The 17,894-nt window shown below is 34.5% G+C and overlaps 1 protein-coding gene across 3 annotated transcripts in view; it reads left to right on the top strand.

Moving 5' to 3' along the window:
• The window catches only part of GRIK5 (glutamate ionotropic receptor kainate type subunit 5), a 3,838,183-nt gene that overhangs the window by 1,223,811 nt on the left and 2,596,478 nt on the right, over positions 1–17,894 (top strand). For all 3 annotated transcript variants that reach the window (XM_044080789.1, XM_044080790.1, XM_044080791.1), the window contains one exon: positions 2,289–2,360. The gene's annotated coding sequence lies outside the window, so the exon portion shown is untranslated. The remainder of the gene's footprint in view (positions 1–2,288; positions 2,361–17,894) is intronic.

Here is a 17,894-nt window from a genome sequence, read left to right as displayed (position 1 = left end):
GAACAGAGCAGAACGGGCATCTGCAGTGCAGCAGGGACATATTAACTGATGCAGGAGCACTGTGAACATTCAGTACAATAGGACATACTGACTGAGTTAGAACGGGCATCTGCAGTGCAGCAGGGACATATTAACTGATGCAGGAGCACTGTGAACATTCAGTACAATAGGACATACTGACTGAGTTAGAACGGGCATCTGCAGTGCAGCAGGGACATATTAACTGATGCAGGAGCACTGTGAACATTCAGTACAATAGGACATACTGACTGAGTTAGAACGGGCATCTGCAGTGCAGCAGGGACATATTAACTGATGCAGGAGCACTGTGAACATTCAGTACAATAGGACATACTGACTGAGTTAGAATGGGCATCTGCAGTGCAGCAGGGACATATTAACTGATGCAGGAGCACTGTGAACATTCAGTACAATAGGACATACTGACTGAGTTAGAATGGGCATTTGCACTGTGACAAAACAAGCTAAATGATGCAGGAAAAGAGCAAGTCTGGAGCACAGAGTACAGAAGCAGTCGCTGACTGGAACAAAGGGCAGGATCCATATCTGTATTTTGACAAGGCACTCATGATTAATACAGGAACAGAACAAGCTAGGTCCTCTAGTGTGACAGGGCAGTGACCCAGGAACAGATCAGGCTGTGTACATTTAGTGATAGTTTGTACTGATGTTTGGTAGGAACTTAGCACGTTGTGTGCCTTCAGTGGTCCATTTGATTTACTACATGAGGCACTGGTATTACCCCCTGCAGTGATGTGGATGTAATGCCCAGCAACACGGGCAAATGTTCTGTAGGTGACAATTAAATCATGTTGTTTGGCTATAGTTTCCACTGCTTCTAATATAGTCAAAGAGTACATAAAAACTCCCTGGTGTTCAGAGCAAGTTTGCTCTGTGGTGCAATGCACTTGTTTCACATTTGTAAGTTACTCCAGCATATTTGATGGCATCATTTGCATAATAAATGCACCTCATTTGCATGAGATTTCTTATTTCCGTAGCTTTCAGCAGTCACTTGCATGTGTTACATATTGCATTATTTTTTTATACTGCATTGCCACATTACTATGGTCTCTGAATCCCCCCACACCTTGCATGGTGTCACTGCCTGCACTAATTTATGTTGCCATTTACATAATGTCTGTAAATCACAGGCACAATGTTGAATACTGTTAACAAGGATAACTGGAGCAGCACTTTCGCTGTATCAAGAGGCATCGGATAAATCCTTCCATATCTCTGTATTGAGGAAGCATTAGAATAATGACATTTTAATGAGGATAAAATGTGATGCTGTAGGAGTATTTTTATCAAGTTTATGCCTATATAAATGGAAACAGATAGTCAAGGTGTGCTGCTTGGTATGTCATTTCCTGAATGGCATGGCTATATAGTCATTTTAGGCAGTCTGTAAGTGAGTGCACAAATTGTACTTAAAATGGGTAAGAGACATAAAAAAAAAAAACTATAAGCTATGTCCAAGTGACTAGTTGTTACTTGTACCTAAGTCTATGATACTGACATTTACCACTGGTCTAATTAAATCGAGTCTGTCTTTCTGAATATTCACCAGGAGTTATTGCAGAATTTTACTTGTGTTGAAGCGTTTCATTAGCTATCCAAAGTCCATCCACATTTATATTAATGGTGTGACAGCATGGCGCTTTTGATCATGTATTAAACTGAGTTTACTCATGTCAGGTATAGTTTGATCACAAGGATAACACTTAAGTGACCAGATTTCAAAGACAGGCATTATTAAATGCTAGTGTAACTTGTATTCCAAACATGGTATTTTGCTATTATACCACCCCCTATATTTTTTTTTTTGGTCTGTTGTGTGGTCTGCAACAAAGAAGTCCTTGTTTGACTTATTACCAGTTGTTAAATATTTGTGTCAGTGAACATAATGACTTGTTGCATGCAAAATCTGTGGGAGTTTTCATGCACACACAGGAAGGAAGATGTCATCAGTGGAAAAGATCTGATAATAGATTGGTCAACTACCATACTCTGGCCATGCTCTCAACCCATAAAGGTGTGTTAGCAGCCACAGTACTGGGTTAATGGTCAGCACGTACTGACAAGAAAAAGCTGAAAAAGAATAATTAAAAGAGCATTGTATAGATTATTGTTATAAGGAAAATAACTCTGTTCTGATCTCATTTACTTCTTGTTTTGTCTATAGTTTTGACAGATGAGAATTATTTTATGGCATAGTTACTTGAAGTATACTTAGGCGTGCTATTACTGTTTTTGTTTTGCAGTACATAACTGATGTCACCGTGAAGACAGTGGAATAAATAAATCAGCTTACAGAAAGTTTAACAGAAATGCAGGTAAAAAATAATATTTTCTATCCAATAAAGTCCTAGACAGATTTGTTTCTAATACTATTATATCCTCCTCCCACCAGTATGCATTATGAAACAGGTTGGTGATCTTGTATTAAGCAAATAAAAGCATTCTTTTGAACCATTATGGTCTTCTTCCTGTGATCAAGTACTTATTGAGCAATGTTTTAATAATTTAGATTCTTATATTTAGAAAAGAAATGCATTCATCATGTAAGCCTTGTTGCAATGCTTTCATGTTAGAAGGAATGAGAAGTACGCTTCATCAGCTGATGGGCACATTATGTGTTTTTACTGAACCATAAGAGCTTACTTATTCCTTCTATTAGTTCATTTCTGCTTGTTTCCTAATTGTTGATGAAGTCAGTTGAGTATTAAGGCTGTCCAGAAGAAACAAGTAAAGTAACATTTGAAAAGCTTATCTACATGTTGTTTTGAAGCAACACAAGGGAGGTGGTGGTTGTTTTTTAAGGCACTAACTCTCCTAAACTAGAGAAGACTTCAGTAAACGGATTGGATTATTGTAGAAATGATCTTGCGTGTATATTTTTTAACAGGATTATGTCTGAATCATATATGTCATGTTGCTGTTTTTAAAAAGGTACAGAAATAGTTGTGAGAAACTGTAAAGGAATAGTAGCATTTTTAGTAATGTCCTGAAACAGAAGCTATTTATTTGTGTTGCAGTTTGTGAGTAATACTTTGAAGTGGTTCTGAAACAAAAAATAAGATAGTTGTGCCAGTCTGGGTTACTACCACTATAGATATGTTTAGTATCTTAGCCCCTCTGCTGCTTAGTGAGGAAATGCAAATGGCTACCATTTATTTACATTTTGTCAAGAACTAGAGCTGCTGCTCTTCTTACCACAAGTGATTAAGGAAATGGGTCACTGCTGACAAGAGGTATCATCCAGTCACTAGCCAAAGTATAATTTGCAGTGCATTAAAACTACCATGGCTTACCAATTCCTCCATTTTTGCCAAGCATTGTATGGTTTGTGATGTAAAATGCTTGCAACTAGGATTGTGTCGGTGTGGTTTGTTTTCATTTACATAAATGTATGATTGCTTATGTCGTAAGTGATGATTTAATAAAGATGTTTCTTGTTTAAAAAAAGGGTCAGAAATTGAATAATTTATGTAATGTTGTTTAGATTGCATGATATATAGCAATATATGTGAAGCACAATGTTTGTTAATTTTAACTTGTTAATACAGTTTGATTAATTTTATATGAATGTGCCTATATCACAAGTGATAATCCAATAAAGGTGTTTAAAAAAATCTGCATACTCTTATATACCCCAGTTAAACCTTTACTCTTCTGGCTGCCTTTTCTGCTTCATTCTGTTTAAACTAGCATTTTTAACTTTCTTCTTTTGCATTTCCTTATAGTTTTACATGCAGTATGTTTTCTCCTTACTTTTAAGGTGATCTTCTTTGGGAGCCCCAGTGTATTTTCTTAGCACAGTTGTGCCATTTAAAGTATGTTCCCAGTTTGAGTTTGCCTTCTACTACAAGTAATGGGATGGTGAGCTGTGCTATTTGGTGATCACATGTTTGCCACTTTATACTTCAGATCTGCTGTTCACCATTGGAGAATATTGATCCCAGACTATGCTTTTTTCAGAAGATTTTTGTATTAGCTGTCTGAGATCTGATCTTGTTAGGGCATCTGGAATGTAGCTGCTCTTTGAAGTGGTTACAATCAATGTGATCTAATATTAAAGTGCCAATCAAACATACCTGCACTTTCCTTATCCTCCTAATAACATCTGTCATTTCCTTAGAGTGTGGCATGACTGATTTGATAGATGACTTCCTGTATGACAGTCCTCACTGTACCCATGAAAGTGCCTAGGAAGCACTTTCTCAAACCTTGTTTAAATGCATTGAAATAAGATCCTTTAAAATGACATGGCTTAAATAGGAATCATATCAGATTTGAGACAGCAGAAACAGTAGTAGGATTAGTCAGACTTAGTTTAAACTGACATGATGGACCATAAGAACAGTATTAACTCTGGGAGAAAAGAAAACGTACTAAGGTACAAGTATGGAATAAATGATACTTCTAGAGAAAAGGAAACAGAAGAAGTTATGAAAAAGGTCCAGGATATGATGTGAACCAAATACAGGATGTACTCAAAAGAATTAGTAACTATGGAATGTATATTTGGATGAGATGGGCACTGTGTTGTTGGAAACATGTTGAAGGGACCAGTGTGTGACTCAGAGAATACCCTTTCTCTGGCACAGGCTTCCCATCCATGTGTAGTAGATTTCTTCCTCAACCCATTTTCAAACATACTTTGGACGAGTGGATGGGGAATTAGAAATTTATATCTGGTCTGGCATGTATGTCCCTAAATGATAGAGGCAGCCTCTAAATGCTTGACCACCCAAGAGCTAGCCTACATATATCCCTTAGAATAATCTTAAGGTCTCTAAACTTGTCAGATACATTTGGGATGCATAGCTAGGCTTAAGAAAGGCCCCATGTAGTCGTTGACCTAGTATGCACTTTTAAGCCTAAATGATACCCTTCTCCTAGTTCACTAACTAATACAGGGTTGGTTACAGTGGTTCAGGTGAGATAACCACTGCAAACACTGATCATGCCACTGCGTGATTTACTGTGTTTTGGGTAATACAGATATGTGCCAACAAGAACAGACTTCTGAAATAACTGCACAAAATTCAGTTAGCTGGAAAATATAGTTGGTAGTGATACAGATGAGTAGCGGGAAGTGATAACATGGAAGATGTAAGACTAAATTAAAGAGTATGTGAAGAAGGGTATGAAATTCTATACAGGAGAAAAAGGAAGCAAGGGAATAGGGGAATAGCCACAATGCCTAAGTACAGAATTAAGACATTATCCAGGACAAGAAGAATAAAGTACAGTACACTACACAGTAAAGCACGACACAGGAGCTATGTTGGGGCAGCTGAGAACCATGCCACCGCAAGGAAACATAAGTCACAAGGGCATTTATTGGGACTCAAACAGCACTTGCCATAGGTTAGAATGGAATTTCATGAGATTAAGATGGCTGCTTACCTGTGAACACTGCTTTTACTTGGCTCTTACTGGGATTTTAAATTATACTAACCGATTTCAGTACAGAGCCCACCTAAATTAGTAAAATGTAACCAATCTGCTAATAGAATGTTTTTTTTTGGTTGCAATAAAATTACAAGAAGTGGATCTTGACATTTAAAGAGAGAAGGATTACCCTGGATTAGACTAAATATATCTGGTCAGCTACAGCCACAAGGCCTAACTACTAACTTCTCAAAACCAAAGGAAAAGAAAGACCAAAGATGTCAAATGAAACAGACAAAATGGATGCTCAAACTACTAAAACAAATTTTTTTGCAGTATCTTCACCTGAAAAAGATACTGTATCTAAAAGACCCAGAACTGGGAAACAGCAAGATTTAAATAAACTGCCTCGTAAGTCCAAACCAGAACAGCTCATGAACCCTGATGACTTAAAAGTAGCTCTTCAGTCAATACATAGGTTCATAGGTAGGTACTAGGCTATTGGCCCTAGGCCTATATAAGCCTAGCCAAAAATGTATACGAACCACAACCAAAGAATGTAAAAGTAGCAAAACCACAAACTGAAGACCAGCAAAAAAGTGATAAAAAAGGAATTTAATAAGAATCCAATTCGCATAAATCTTCTCTAGCGCCTCGGCTACTTGTCTTTAACAGAGTATATCAGACTAAAAAAACGTAGTCTATTTATACATTATATCATTAACATTAATTCAATTAATCAATTAAATAAAACATTCAACAATAAAAGCCTTAAAGGCATATACATTCATACAAAACTTTTCCACACACATTCCTGATTGAGCCCTATAGGGCTCATTGTATTAAATTTCAAAATCAAAAATGCTTCCTTTTTCCTTAAAATATATTTTATTTGCTGCTCATTCATGAACCTACTATCCACAATACTATCTAACACTGTTACTAGTAGCCCATCCGGGCTACCATTATGATACCTATTAAAATGTATAGCTATAGGGCTAGTCTGTTTATTATTTTTAATATCCCTAATATGCTCCTTTATTCTGCAAGCAAATTGTCTTTTAGTCTCTCCAACATAAAATTTATTACAGGGGCATTTAAGTCCATATATAACCTTTTCAGTTTTGCAATTAAAACATCCATTAGTTTGAAAACTAATGCCATTAACATAAGTGAATTTCTTACTTATATATTTGCAAACACTACATTTACCACAGGCTGTTGTGCCCTCTATATCAATTGATTTCACAAGCAAAACATCTGGCATATTAAATCTACTATGAACTATAAAATATTTTATACTCCTGCCCCTTCTAAAGGAGAAACACAATTTCTTACGTTCTAAAAAATTAACTTCTCTTTTAACTACTCTCCAACTTTATTTGACTTCTTCCAAAATATAATCAGATAATATGGAATAAGTAGTTGTAAAATAAATACTCTCACTATTATCATTTTTATTCTTATTTTTATTAATTATATAATTATACACAGTTTTGCTATTATATAATACTCTATTTAAACTATCACATAAGTCTACTTCAGGATAACTCCTCTCATAAAATCTATTGAAACTCTCATACAATTCTCTTTTCCTATCATCTAAATTGTTACATAGTCTCCTAACTCTGATAAATTCCGTATATGGTAAAGATTTAATAGTATGGGGGGGGGGTGACTATCACCATGTAAAATGCCATTAACTTCTTGAAATTTTCTATGTATGCTAGTAATAATATAAAACCAACCCCTCCCTTCAAAATTACATCCAAGTAATGCACCTCTGTCCCCCTTTGTAAACTATCAAATTTAACCCCTACATTATTTTTCTGTATTTCATCTATAAATGCATATACATGATCTTGTCCTCCCTTACAAATAAATATAAGATCATCAATGTATCGAAAATATCTATAAACATATTTCATGAAAAACTGATTAGTGTATATATGTAAATTTTCAAAATAACCCATAAATATATTTGCATAACTGGGAGCAAAAGGTGCCCCCATTGCTGTTCCTTGAGTCTGCTTGTAAAGACTCCCATTAAATTCAAATATATTATTCTGCAAACACATCATAATTAAATCAGTAACATATTCAGTAACTGGATTTTCACCTAAATAATACTTAATAGTCCATATACCATCAGAATGATTAATAATGGTATACAAGCTAACCACATCCAGTACAAGAAAATACATATCTTTTTCCCATTTTATGTTACCAATTTTATCCAAAAATTCAAACACATCCTTCACATAAGATGGCAATTTTTTAACTGTTGGTAATAAAAATTCATGTAAAAAACAAGATATATTATATAAAAAGCTACCACTAGCCAAAACTATAGGTCGTCCAGGAGGATCTGTCAAACTTTTGTGAATCTTGGGAAGACAGTAAAAACATGGCATTCTAGAATTTTTAATAACAAATTTCTCTTGTACGTCTTTCTGTGAGAAATAATATAATCTATGACCTTTATTTATTAAATCATTATAATCTTTTTGGGCTTTTAAGTATTCTGCCATATCAATTATTTTATATACTTGTTCATCATTTAATGTGTGTAACACATAGTTAAATATTGTATATAACTTAAAATAACTAATTTACCTCCCTTATCTGCAGGTTTGAATATTAATTCGGCCTTTCAGCTTAATTTATTTAAACATTCCCATTCTTTTCTATCCATATTATATCTCACATTCTTTTTATGTTTCAAAAATGTATTAAATTCTTTTTCTATATTGTAACCAAGAGAAATATTAAAATGTTTGATGCTTTCATTTCTTTGCGGAGGCATAAAATCACTTTTAACCTTAATGCCCTCCATATTTAATTTACAATAAGCATTGACTTCTTCATTAGAATGACAAGAATAAAAACTGTCTTCACTACTAATCGAATCATCATTCACATCGTCGTATATAACATTTTCAGTTGCATCAGTTCTAAAGTAATCTAACAAATTCAACTTCCGAGTGAACCGAAAAACATCACCTTTTAACTCATGCAATCTGGGTAAAACAGTAGGTACAAACTTCAAACCCCTTTCCAAAACATTAATGTCACAGTCCGATAATTCATATCCAGATAAATTAACGACATACTTACAACTAGTAGACACTACATGAAATAAATCAGTCCCATTTCCCCCGTTTAAATGTTCATCGATATGTGTTTTGTTCTTTATAATGACCATGTCCTGGTCCATTCCAACTCTGTTTGCGACTCGTCTGGGCTCCTCGAAAAGTATTTAAATAATTGCTGTTCCCCACTTGAGGCAAACCTGGAAATTCTTCAGCGCCCGTTTCACCTTCCGTTAAAGATGTACCACTTTCCCCTGATGTAAATGCACGACCTTCCCTATTCACATTCTGGTTCTTCTATTCAAATTGCACATGTTGCCTCTTAGCCTTAGGATTGGTCGCCACCAAAAATGCATGCTTGTTTTCGTAATCACGTAGATCACGAAACAATTTAGTTTTCTTTCTATCAATCAATTCTTGTTCATAGACCAACAGTTGTTCATTAGTTTTGACCAAAAATTGTTGCAGTTCTTCCTGAGATATTTTGTTGGTGATATCTTTACATATATTTTTAATTTCTTCTCTAAGTTTTTGTTTCTTAAACATATCTCTTTCCACTAAAATATGAACCCATTCCAAGCTGCATCTATGAGCAGTTGCAACCCATCTGTCATGAAATTCTTATTAAATTCCTTTTTGATCACTTTTTTGCTGGTCTTCAATTTGTGGTTTTGCTAGCCAAAAATGTACCCTGGCTTTCGCCACCCAAGAAAATTATTTTCCTGTGCCTCTGTCGAGCAGAGCCACAGAAGTGATCCCTGGGGTGAATTTCCTATTTCCCATCCAATCAATACAGAAATTCCCTGATGTTCAGAAATTTTCCAACCAACTTCAAACCTTTGGAGACTCTATTAATCAAATTACAAGCAGAATGGAAAAAATGAAACCAGAGTCCTAGAAAATGAGATTAGACTTGATAAACTTCAGAAAGAAATGGAAACCGATCTTAATTGCCTGTGGAATATCCAACATAAGATCATCAATCTTGAAGCAAGATCTAGGGAAAACAATATCATTATAAGCAGTATCCCTGAGCAAATCAAACAACCAAAACTACTGGAATTAATTCATCAAATTTTGGGCTCCTTGTTGGAAAACCCAACTGAGGGAAAACACATAATCATTGAAAGACCCCACCTCATGATCCATTCTTCCTCAAACATGGATAAACCGAGAAAGTATATGTTGTTTCTTAACTACCAAGATGGCTATAAAACCCTTTTTACTGCAAAAAAAGAAATTTCTCATCTGGAATGGTAATAAAATATTTTTTTGCACAAGACCTTCAATTGCAAATAAAAAAGAAAGACATAAACTCTCCCCATTTTGTGCATACTTGATATAACAGGAAATTAAGTTCCAGATGAAATACTCTAAAATGTTACTTTTTTCAAAATAAAGGAATTAAATTTACTATGCACAATCTCCATGAAGCAAGAAATGCTTTTCTTAATGCATTCAGTATAATACCTGATGTAGATGCTGCTAAGCACCCAATTGTCTGCTTGATCTGCTGCCATATGTGTGATTTAGCTGCAACTGATTTTATATCCAAGATTGTAATGTGCCATGCTTTTTTGAACTGTGTTTCATGATTCTGTGCCCTTTTGATGGGTTCAGAGTTGCTGGGATGTAAACTCCTAGTCAGAATTTTTTGGTGGCCTCCCTATATGCTCAAAAGTTTTTCAGTGACAAGCACTTGCATTGGCCTCCTAGAAATGCAGTTCCGCTTTCCTAGGCTTCCTCACTTTCTCAATGACACAATCATTCGCCTAATGCTCAGAAGTATTTCTGCATGCTAAATGGTGCAGTGACAATGATCAGCTAGAGCCACTTTACCTTGTGAATGACTATAGAATTGGAGTTTGGCTGCCTGAAATGGTAAGTATTTTCTTCTGTACATTTTTACATAACTCATAGCATGGCGGGAAGGAGGTTTTTAATCTGGGAGCCAGTTATAACAATATGATCCAATCTGTCTCTAAATGAAACACTCCACACAATTACTGTTTGCTGTTCAGACCTTATAAATTAGGGCAAGCAGTCCAGCTCAAGCTTCTACTATTTTCTTTGTATTTTTTTTTTATTTGGTGACCAGATACTACTTGAAGTGCGGGACTGAAGTGAAAATATCTTCTGTATGCAGGTTTATTTACATTGATCAATCTGGCTAGAATTTAAGAGTCTCTTGGGAAAAGGAAAAAGAAAAAATAAAGTAGTATAAGATGCCTAAAATGAACTGTCCTCACAAAGAACATTATACAATCGTTTTTTCAGTGTTTTTATTGCTCATTTTTTGTTGATATGTTGTACCAGCTTCGTTTTGTTAGTTTTATTAACTTTTTACTAGTTTGCCAGCTGACATGATAGCACTTGCTGCATGAAGAAATAACTAGCATAGAACTTCATAATCTTGTATGCTAAATATTCCGAAATATTTTATGATTGACAGTGTTACTACATCTGTAACCACCACATATTCTATGGTGCTATGACAAAAGCTATACAAACTGCAATTCAGATGTATATTTTATATATATATATATATATATATATATATATATATATATATATATTTATTTATATATATATATATATATATGAACTGGCTCATATTCTGTACCGCTTTCCATAGCATATGTTAGTTTAATGGCATATTTAACCAATCACTAATTAACAGGTATTTTGGCTGTAATATTTGTTATGGCTGTTTTTTCTCTCTCTCTCTCTCTTTTTGATATGGTCAATAATTTTATAACCCGGTTCATAAGAGAATAAACTAGTTTTAACGAACTGAATATTTCTAGGTGGGATGCACACCTTTGGGTGCTTTTGATATAGACAAGCCAACTTTTATTTTAAATTGTGAGACACTATAGCCCTTCTGTATAACCTGAAATCTAAGCAAGAATTATACCAGAAGAACAAATCTATAGGAAGAACTGACTGGCTATACAAATCGACACCCATTTAAATATACTTGATTATAATTGTTAGTACTTAGTACTTACTATAAGTACAATATCATAAGATGGTTCTTTTTCATCTATTTGATACTGGGTTATTAACATTGAGCTGTCAGGTTTTCAATTTCTTGTCACAAGAGTTTTCAGAACCTAATTTATATGCCTAAGCAGACTTACTTTAAGGTTTTTGCAGATTTATCCTCTAGCAAGTCTACATTTTTTTGGATTTTTGACATTATGTCTAGATACTTCATGCGTAATAAATATACATGAACTAAATTCATTTACTCAATCAGTTTTAAGGTTGTACTTGATGGTTTGCCAATTTGTAGTACTGTACCTATTATAAAATATTTTGAAATACATTTTACTTGATTACAATAGATTTGTACACCAAGTATCTAAAATATCTAATTATGTTAAACAGGTCATAGGTCTTTCTGTTATTTGATTTAAATAAGTTTGTTTGTAGCGATTAGGACCAATAATAGATCTGGAGATCAGCTTAACATTCAAAGACTCAAAGAAACATTATTGTCATTTAGGACCACATAAGTCCAGGATAACAAAATTAGAAATGTCAGCTCACGAGAGAAATGCAGTGCAAATAACATAGATACCGCGGTATCAGAAAATAACAAAATAAAGAAAATAGCACATATGACATGCAAGAGGTAGTTCACATTACAAAAACACTCAATACCCACCATCCAATAATAAATAATAAATACCCACCACCAAACCCCTTCTTAGCTGTATACATAGTTTGTGTGGCTCTCAGGTGTGCTAGACAATTAAATTCCTTTTCCATTAGTTTACCTCATTTGCATGTTTTTACTCTCATAACTACTCTATCCTATATCCATCTCTTCAAGCAGCTAGTGGGAGCTAAGTGATAAGGTGTAAGTGTGTTGGGAGAGTTATGCTATTTGTAATCTATCTGAATGTTATTTATTATTGGAATTATATGATATACAAGAAGTATTTACTAGAGATGGAGTGCTCTTAGACTTAATTCCTATCTATTCTATCATGTCTCTGCTTGCTATTATACTATTCTCTTCCGGGCTAAGTAGATTCATGATTTGGCACAGGAAGAGATAAGTGTTATCTGCCATCAGTTTTAGATAATTGCCCTTCCTCTGTGTTATTTAAGACAGTTACAGTTAAGCCCACCTTTCCCGATTATCTACCTATAAAAGCATGGATTATTGATTCGTGGGACGTCAAGGGGATCGAACTAGACAAGAAGAGAAAATGATTTTTCCACCTAGCTTTTAAATCCAAAGCAAATCTATTATTCATACCAGAAACACATATGTTACCTAAACAAAGGAAACATGATTTGGAGAAAAAGTGGATTAAAACAATTATTATTGCTGGTAAAAAATCTGCTAAACTGTGAGATGAGTGTGCAATAATATGGACGGTCAGTAGAGGGCATTATCACAATGTGTTTTATTTTCTTGTATATTAAGTGTATATATGTGAATTTATTGACATATTTTTAAAGTTTTTAAACATATATTTAATATTATGACAATTTAGTTATATGTTTTTAAATATTCAATGAGGTTTCCTATTTACAACAGAGTTTTATATGCAGTTTTTAGTGTTTATTAATGTATTTATTCACTTAATGTATATTCAGAGCGTCTCTATTGGTTGATTTAAATGTTGGTGGAGTATATAAATGTTTAATGGAATGAATTTGCATTATCTGATGAAGTTGTGGACGAAAACGTATGGTGATTTATTTCAGCGTTTGTGTATACTGAGTGAACTGTTCGGCTTATTAAACACAGTGTGCCTTATCTAGCAGTGGTTCAGGGTGCTTTGTTTGGCTTACTAGTTTGTTTTGCATCCTCCTTTCAAGTTTACTAGTACTTTTTTGGGATGGAATCACCTGCTGGGACTATGGCAAGCTGTGGAGCTAAGACTAATGAAGTCGGTGAGCTCAGGAAGCTAATCGGACAGCTCACTCAGCTTGTGGGGCTTTTGACTCCTGTTAGCCAATCATTGGCTACGGTTCTGACGACGTTTTCTGGGCCAGGGAACCAGGAAGTGCCTCGGCGTGTGGAGGTGCGAGAGAGACGAGCCGTGGGTGAGGAAAATGAACCTAGAGATGTAGAAAGGCGAAATGGTGCTGAATCCAGCAGTTTGGATGGTTTTCCTCGGGTTTTTTTTGACGAAACCGATCGCGGACAGTCTGAGCAACCTAACAATGGCAGCAAAACTGGCGAGGGAGTCCGTTTTGGCCCTGGAGTTAATGTCAACTCTACAGGTACAAAAAGACAATTCAGTGACTTATTTAATGTTGTTTTTGATTTTGCAACCAAAAGCAATAGTAAAGACAAATTTCAAGGAACTTTTACTCAGAAACTCGAGGACCTGGACTATTTTTTGTATAAATGTAAAATGTTAGAGATGGACAACACTTATTTAAAGTATTGTTTAGAGCAAAAGATAGTGCCCAAAGGGCTTAGGGTATGCAAATACCCTAACAAGGTGGTGGAGGGTACAGAGTTTTATTTTGATTTAATTGAAGCTTTTGATAACTGTGGTTTTGAAATAATGAGGGCCATTATCAAGAACAATGAGGTGGAAATTAAGAAGTTGCAAGAAACTGTTGAATGTGTTAATAGGGACATAACCAATGATTTATTATTCACAGTTGACGAAGAAAGAAACAAGTACCACAAACTATTAAATAATTTAGAAAGTAAATGTTTAGAAGTAAAAAATAGGAAGTTAAACAAGATAGACAGGGACATTAATGAATATAAAGCTAAGAAACAATACCCGAAGCCCAAGAACTGGGTAAGAAATAGTAGAAACTATGAAGGTAATTACTATAGGAAAGTCAACAATGATATGCCTGATAATGAACCACCTTTGGATAATGACTATGATACTGCATTTCCACCTTTAAGACGGTCTGAGAGGCTCATGCACAGGGAACCTGTTAGTTACAATTCAAAAAACTACAAAACCAGAAACTGGGGAGCTCAAGAAAGGAGACGACCAGTTTGGGAGTAATTGTAAATAATGGTTTTAAATACAGCTACAATGATTTTAATATTTACAATTACACTGATGTTACAATAAATATTAGTTATTTTGAATTACTTACAAAAGGTTTTGGTTTTATACCTAAAGAAAGAACAAACATTTTTAAATTATTAATTGATATTAAATTATTTATTAGGAAGAAAAACCTTGAATTATTTTTTAAAGGAAATGGTTTTAATGTTAACAATGAACAATTGCGACGTAAAAGCACTTTTAATCCCCCAACACACCCCCAGCTCAGAAACTTTGAATTGGGATTGGAACATGAGTTAAGGAAAATTCTGAGTTGTCACAAGGTGCAGTCTAATTTAACTGACTCTGAACAGAAGATTTTAAAGTTATTAAGTGAAAACAAGAATATAAGAATTATGAAGCCCGACAAGGGTGGGGGGGTTGTGTTGATGGACTCCATAAATTATGAGAGCAAAATGTTTGGCATTTTAAACGACACTACAAAATACACCAGAATATCCCTAAATGAAATTAATATTGCCTACAAGAGAATTTATGTCATCTTAAATGATCTATTATTGGATGGTGTCATTGATATGAGTACTTTCAAATACTTGCATGTAGAAAAACCGAGAATACCCTCCATATTTGGGATACCAAAGGTGCATAAGGATGAAAATGACCCGCCTTTGAGAGTAATAGTTTCGGCCGAAGGTTCGGTCACTGCACCTCTGGCAAAGTACATAGACCAGAAAGTAAAAAAGCTTGTTTGTGACAATTCTGTTATTTTAAAGGATTCCTGGCATTTGCTAAGAAAATTAAATGAATCACTTGTCAGTGAAACCAAAGGTTTTGGTACCTTAGATGTGATTGACTTATTTACAAGTATACCCCATGAAGTAGGTTTAGGATGGTTTGAGGAAATGTTAGTTGATTCTAAACTTTTAAGACAGAATGAATTTAGAACAGTGTTAGTACTGATGGAGATTGTCCTAAAGAATAATTTTATCTTTTTTCAGGGCGAGTATTTTAGACAAATTAAAGGTGTGGCTATGGGAGCACATTGTGCTCCCACTTATGCCAACATTATTATGGCATTTTGGGAGAACAAGTTTGTCTTGAACTCAGAATATAACAGCATGTGGAAGTTATATGGTAGATTTCTGGATGATTTGTGTTTCCTATGGGGGGGTACCGAAGATGAATTTGTAAATTTTGTTGAATATCTAAACGGTACCACTGAATTTTTGAGATTCACCCATAAATTCACAACTGAGGAACTTAAATATCTTGATGTTAATATTGTTAAGACAGAGCGAGGATTTAAATCCAGAATCTTTAGAAAAGAAACATTCTCAAATTCATACTTGCACTATTCAAGCTCGCACCCCCCACACCAAAAAAGAAGTGTCCTAAAAGGGCAATTTGTGCGTTTGTGCAGGATGACCTCAGATGATGGGTGGTACATTGATGAATGTAAATACTTGAAAAATATGTTCTTGAATAGAGGTTACCCCGAAGAACTTATTGACAGTGTTTCTAAGGAAGTTAATGAGGGTAGAAAGGATAGGTTTGCCCCTATATTGGGTAAAGTTGAAGATGGTGCAACCCAATATGTCACAAATACCAAAGCGGATGGTTTAAACAATGAATATGCATCAGGTATTATTACTACATATGATGGGCAAGCAGGGTTAATAAAAAGAATTTTTAACAAAGAGTGGAAAAACTTTTCAAGAGTTTCTGACTTAAATCACATTTTTCAGAGTGACATAAAACATATTTACAGGAAAGGTAATACCCTGAAGGATATTTTTGAAAGAGGTAGTAAAAGGAACTTTCCATTTGCAGGCACTAATAAAAGGGCTGGTGTACACAAATGTGGTGCATGCAGTTACTGTTCTTACTTGATTACTGGAGATACTATTAATTTGCGGGCCAGGAATAACAAAATATTAACTTTAAAAACCTTTGCCAACTGTAATTCAAAAGGGATTATTTATCTAGGTTTATGTAAAAAATGTGATGCCTTTTATGTGGGCAAGAGTGAAAGAAAGATAAAACAGAGAATTTATGAGCACATTTATGATATTCGTACCAAAAGTGAAACAAATTCTTTGTACAAACACACAAAAACTTGTTTTGAAGCAGAATTTCAATTTTTTATATTAGAGGTTGTGCCAAAGGACCCCAGGGGTGGTATGTGGGAGACATTAGTGGAATACAGGGAATTATACTGGCAAATTGTTTTGGAGGCCAGTAAGACCCCTGGTTTAAATGATATGATCTCACTCGCCCCTGTATTAAAAATGAGGTCTGCTAAACTGTGAGATGAGTGTGCAATAATATGGACGGTCAGTAGAGGGCATTATCACAATGTGTTTTATTTTCTTGTATATTAAGTTTATATATGTGAATTTATTGACATATTTTTAAAGTTTTTAAACATATATTTAATATTATGACAATTTATTTACATGTTTTTAAATATTCAATGAGGTTTCCTATTTACAACAGAGTTTTATATGCAGTTTTTAATGTTTATTAATGTATTTATTCACTTAATGTATATTCAGAGCGTTTCTATTGGTTGATTTAAATGTTGGTGGAGTATATAAATGTTTAATGGAATGAATTTGCATTATCTGATGAAGTTGTGGACGAAAACGTATGGTGATTTACTTCAGCGTTTGTGTATACTGAGTGAACTGTTCGGCTTATTAAACACAGTGTGCCTTATCTAGCAGTGGTTCAGGGTGCTTTGTTTGGCTTACCTATTATAAAATATTTTGAAATACATTTTACTTGATTACAATAGATTTGTACACCAAGTATCTAAAATATCTAATTATGTTAAACAGGTCATAGGTCTTTCTGTTATTTGATTTAAATAAGTTTGTTTGTAGCGATTAGGACCAATAATAGATCTGGAGATCAGTTTAACATTCAAAGACTCAAAGAAACATTATTGTCATTTAGGACCACATAAGTCCAGGATAACAAAATTAGAAATGTCAGCTCACGAGAGAAATGCAGTGCAAATAACACAGATACCGCGGTATCAGAGAATAACAAAATAAAGAAAATAGCACATATGACATGCAAGAGGTAGTTCACATTACAAAAACACACTCAATACCCACCATCCAATAATAAATAATAAATACCCACCACCAAACCCCTTCTTAGCTGTATACATAGTTTGTGTGGCTCTCAGGTGTGCTAGACAATTAAATTCCTTTTCCATTAGTTTACCTCATTTGCATGTTTTTACTCTCATAACTACTCTATCCTATATCCATCTCTTCAAGCAGCTAGTGGGAGCTAAGTGATAAGGTGTAAGTGTGTTGGGAGAGTTATGCTATTTGTAATCTATCTGAATGTTATT

The sequence above is a fragment of the Protopterus annectens genome, chromosome 8.part0 (genome assembly GCF_019279795.1).
Source record: "Protopterus annectens isolate FY-2018-M chromosome 8.part0, PAN1.0, whole genome shotgun sequence".
NCBI lineage: Eukaryota > Metazoa > Chordata > Ceratodontiformes > Protopteridae > Protopterus > Protopterus annectens.
Note: the sequence above shows the minus strand (reverse complement) of the source record. Positions and strands in the feature narration are given on the sequence as shown.